Here is a 5,343-nt window from a genome sequence, read left to right as displayed (position 1 = left end):
CCGTTCGTGCTGATTGTTTATTTGCTCATATTTGTGAGCCTGGACACAGTGCCACTGCTCATGGTGTTGTTTATTTGTCTGTTTTGTAGCTGCAGGCGCACAGTGATGCCGCACATGCTGATGGTGTCTATTATGTGTGCATCTGCCGTGATGCTGTAAATCAAATGCCCTCTCTGTTGATTTGCCAGGGTTGCAGGGAGGCAGGCTTACATTTTGCATTCAGCACCGGGAGATACGCTCATTTTCCTGTCACGGAGATACAAGGAATTGTCACTGCATATGTTAGCTGGACCACAGCACCATTTGTAGAACAAGCAGCTCTTGTATTTTCACAGACAAACAAGTTGAGATAATGATGACTTCTCCCATTGGGGAGAGATAAAGGGTAGATGTGGGGACGGCGCTGGTCTTTTGAAAAAGAACACAGTGTGAAGCACCAGAAGTCATCAACTGGAATTACATTTCAACTTGTATTTCTCACTTCTTTTAGGTTGTGCCAGGCAATCACCAACAGAGGGGAGAAAGTATACTCCCAGAACAGACCTGCACTTCTTTACAATCAAGCTCCAAGCTCTTCAGCTCTTCAACAACGTCAAGCTAGGTAGCTAAGGAAAGAGTGGCTAGATTCTGGGCACAAAACAATAGAGTTGAAATTGGGTGGCTGTGCCCTCAAGGTATAAATCTGTTGCAAATTGTCTCTTCTGCTGCATTTCATTACTGGTGAGAGACTGCAGGATGATGCTCACAAGAAGACGGAGAAATAGGTCACCGTACGACATTGTGATCACTTGAGACACACTCCAAACAGTTACTGCGGGGGAGGTATGATTTGTCCTGCCAGACAATTAGTAAACAATAATGAGTGCAGTTAGATGAATATATCAGTCACCATTTTGCTCAAATACATTCCATAGGAGGATTATCAGTCACTTTTCTCTTTTATGCTTAGTTAATTTGAGGGTTTGGGAATGCATGTGTTTTGGGCGTGTGCAAGAAGACTGCTTGCGGGCATGAAGGTTTATGTGGGTGGTTGTTTGTTGCCAGAGTTTGAACGACTGTCTCTCTGTCTGTCACTCTCTGTGTGTGTAAGATGTAGACATCCATCCACTTCACTGAGGAATGAAGCACACAGCAACCTTTAATACCACATGGATTCGTCAGGTTGAAGAGTTGTTTCCTGAGATGATGCGATGGTGATGCCTCCTGTCATGGGAAAACACACGGAGCTTCAGAAGCCTGAGATGAATCGCATCAGAAGCTCCGCTCAGATTTAATAAAGCAAAAACAAAGAAGTAAAGAGAACAGGTGAATCGCCTTTACTTAAGAAATTAAGAAGTGTTGCATTCTAAATATATCCTATTGGTTGAAAAAAGTTCAATAGTGAAAAGACCATTAGTATGTAATATTTATCCGAAAATTCAGCACTAATAAAGTATGAAAAAAATATGTTAAGTTGTACCTTTTCAGGCTAAGATTATATTTTATGCTCAAATGAATTTTTCCACTTAGATCAGTGAACATCCACTACTACTTATCCACCAGCTACCAGCAACTTTTTCAAAGTCCTGCTGTACGATGTCACTCTTTCATTAAAGGACAGTGATACTCAGTCTGGTCTTCATCTGATCTTAAGAGAGGATCAGAAGGTATAATTCATGTCCAAGTCTGGTATTTCTGGATTTTTATTTTTCCGGTGCCAGTCTAGCTGGATGAGCAGTGGCACACTGCAGTGGAATCTCACAGTGATTGCTCTTGGTTTAAAATGGCAACTCTGTGAGAGAAGAAGCGAGCTACCCCGGGGGCGCCAGTACTCTCATGTGAAGTAAGCAATCTGTCGACTCCTCTGCTCTAAAAATAAACACCAAAGAAAGGGGCAATATCTTATTTATCTCTCTGTGTGTGAGACTATAATCCTTTTGTTTCTGCTTGTTGTCTTCAGAACTGATGAGAGCATCATAACCTGAGGAACAGAACATCGATTCGGTGAAATATTGCAGCGTTCACCCCGAGTGAGCCCACATGTCTAACTGCATCAGATCCAAAGAAGGGTCTGAATATTTGAAGGGCTCTCATACAACTTCACTCAAATTGGCAGGATGGAAAGGAATTCAGATTACAATGATTGAAGATGATAGTTTGAGGCATCTGTCCAACTTTTTGGGCAGCGCCTTTGTAAGACTGTTGACTGATCACTGCTAATACTACTATGTGTCTATCATCAGGGAAGAAAGACTCACATCAAGTCAAAGATCTCCTGTTAAATGAGTTACATGTTCCATATCTCTTCTCAGTTTAACTCTACCCATCCCACTGGGAAACAGCTGTCTTCAATCTGTTTCATCATGTTGTTGCATTTCTTTTCTACAAACAAGTTAAACTCATAACATTTTATTTTAATGCCCAATATTTATAATTTATAAACAGCACATAAACAATTAATACATGGTTTGTAACACATTATAAGATATCATAATGTAATTATAAGCAGATACATTTTTTCATTTCTTTAATGGATGCTAGATAACACAATGTAATTGTAAAACCTGACAGTTATACATTAACAGTCACAGTCATCTCTTAGATACATTGTATGCATATGGCTTAATTGATTTACACATGAGATTTAACTAAATCAGTAGCAGTCTTAATAGCAGCTGTTGCCTCGTGTGTAGAGTGTTTAATATATAAACTTCGCTGAGGTTTTCATCTCACAATAAGAATTTTCTCAGCTGCAGTCAAGCCACATAAAGATCCGTCTTTTGATAACTTGATTGATTAAAGAGTGATGAATCATTGAACAGCGCGCTGCTTGGTATACATGGTACAGTATGTGAAACCCAGTAACACCTGATAGTATATCGCTCACTTAACACCAGTAGTAATGAACGTCGGGACATTGCACAGTAAAGATTTAAACATATGTTTAAACAGTTAATACATGCTTTATAACCTATACTGTGAGGATTTGTTCCTATGTGTAATCATAAATCATTACATATAATACGATTGCAGCTATGTTAAACTGTTATCACACATTTATTAACTACTTATACCGCTTCACTGAAAAATGTGTTTTATATCATTGTAGTGTTGTAGTGTTTGATATTGTGTTATAAATTATTAGGTGTTTATGTACTGCTTATAAATGCTACATAGGTTAAATACCATTAAGCCAAGGGGATGCTTAAAGAAAGTGCCTCTTTACAATTCCAGGCATTTCCCCAAGAAGCCTAAAGGTGTCTTTAGTGTGTTTTGCTAGTGGGTTTCCCTACACAACACTCCAAACACTTCAAAAACAAAATGAAATTGAAAAACAGTTTCCCTAATATGCACTGCAAGGTCACTTAGGCTGTCTATCCGGTTGTCTATCTGCTAGTGCTCTCTAAGGAAATTTTCCTTTCAGTGTAGAGTTTCTTAATACACAAATGATGAGTAGTTAAGAGAGGGAGACAAGATGAAACTCAGGTCTGTAAATCCTCGTTGCCGTGATTGGTTTTCTCTGACAAGGCGATGAAAAAAAAAAGTTCAAAGACATCCCTTTGCCAAAAACACAAATAAAAGTAATTAAACACAGCAGCATCATCAATCTCTCAAACAGAGCTCCTGCCAGGCTGGTCTCTGCACTGAATTAACACCGGGTGGGCTTCTGCAGGCTGGGGTGGCTGGCTGTCTGGCAGGCTGGGCTACTATCTTACCTGGCGCTGAGCCAGAGCGAGATGCTTTGATTGGGCATGAGAGATCGGAACGCATCGTTCACTCCGGGGGATGAGCAGCTGAGGCTGTTTATGATGAGACTACTCTGCAACCGGTTGATTAAATGGACGCACTCGTATCTGTCTTGGGAGTGGAGGGATTACACCGGGTGGATTGGTACGTACAGCAAATTCTATGCATAATATTGATGTGAAAGCGCATTAAGAAATTTTTCATACTATAATCCTATCGATTAACCATTTTCTTATGCTCTGGTGAAATATATCACAATCACAGGCATTTTGTGAATGACTCTTACATCTCTGTAAATATTACATGATCCCTCTGGGACCATGTGATCATGATTATATGCATCTTTCTGATATTGATGTAACAGGGTATTCAAACTAATTCATGCATGAATCTTAGAGAGTGCATTTCTAAAGCATGTCTGATAAGTAATATGTTAAGTAATAAACATTAGCATTAGCTTATCGTCTCACTGCTTTGAGACATACAACAGTAGATGAGCGGCCGTCTCCCCTCGTCCTACCGCTCCATTTCAAACAATACTTGGGCGAACGGTGAATGTCTACATGATAAATGTGATCATTCGATGTCACTCAGGTTAATTAAAAGTCTGTCGCACCTGACTGGTGATGGAAAGGATGTGATGGAATAGACCTGAATAACCAATTCTTCCTCTCGCGTGTTATGAAAATCAGCAGATTTGAGTTCTGGCTGCTCTGTTACTGATGTAAAAGGCCATTATTTTTGTTCTGTCCTTCACTGCGTAGTGTCACAAGATCCTAAAAAAAACATTGAAGCCATTAATGTAGAATTTTATACGTGATTATAACATATTTCAAACTATTCTGATGGCATATGTTTTTTGGTTGAAGAGAAATGAGGCAAATGGTGAAATTGGTGCAGTCAAAGTGTTGCTTTCAGCCCATTCATCTCAGTGTCCCTGGGTCTTTTTTGTTACTACTACTGGGTGTCAAAGTCAGTCATTTCTAAATTCTGCACATAGTGGCTTTAAGGGGAAATAATATCAATGTGCTGATGTTCTATGCTAAATTGTTCAAATGTGCAACTGATAACATTCTAAAATCTAATCATAGTGTCAGCAGAGGTCAAACAGAAGCAATCTGGTATTGCTTTATTAAATTCAGTTTCACTTTAATATTTTGAAAGCTCAGTGAGGATTCATTATATGACATAGGTCAAGCCAGAAATGAAAGTTTTCATCCATAGTTGACCATTCATTTTTAACTGTGGCAACTGTGGTTTGACAAAATAACCTTAACGGACGAGGTGACCCTGATTATAAGACGACGCCCTCTTTTCCAACACCTGTTTTTGGAAAAAGACTTCTTGAAGATACAATACACTTTCACACTCATCTGGTTGGGAAAATTTCCCTGAGATAATATTAATCCAAGGAGAAGAGGGTCCTCATCCTTGAAGTCTGTCTCTTGTGCAAGTGAAATAATACCATTAAAGCAGAACATAAATCACACATTTATGTCTATCAGTCACACACTCACACTCTCCCCTGTCAGGTTCTTGGGAGCGGTTGAATTATTTTCTCCAGCAGTTAGTTTTCTTTGTCTTTTTGAGCCCCTCATCACCTCTGACAGCAGTATT

The 5,343-nt window shown here is 39.4% G+C and overlaps 1 long non-coding RNA gene across 1 annotated transcript; it reads left to right on the top strand.

Moving 5' to 3' along the window:
* The first annotated feature begins 735 nt into the window (after positions 1–735).
* LOC121904925 lies at positions 736–1,595 on the top strand. The gene is made up of 3 exons (XR_006098313.1): positions 736–822; positions 1,091–1,305; positions 1,510–1,595. It is a non-coding gene; the product is annotated as an uncharacterized LOC121904925 (long non-coding RNA).
* Positions 1,596–5,343: the final 3,748 nt, after the last annotated feature.

This window comes from Thunnus maccoyii, chromosome 2 (genome assembly GCF_910596095.1).
Source record: "Thunnus maccoyii chromosome 2, fThuMac1.1, whole genome shotgun sequence".
Lineage (NCBI taxonomy): Eukaryota > Metazoa > Chordata > Actinopteri > Scombriformes > Scombridae > Thunnus > Thunnus maccoyii.
This window is presented reverse-complemented; position numbering and strand designations above follow the sequence as displayed.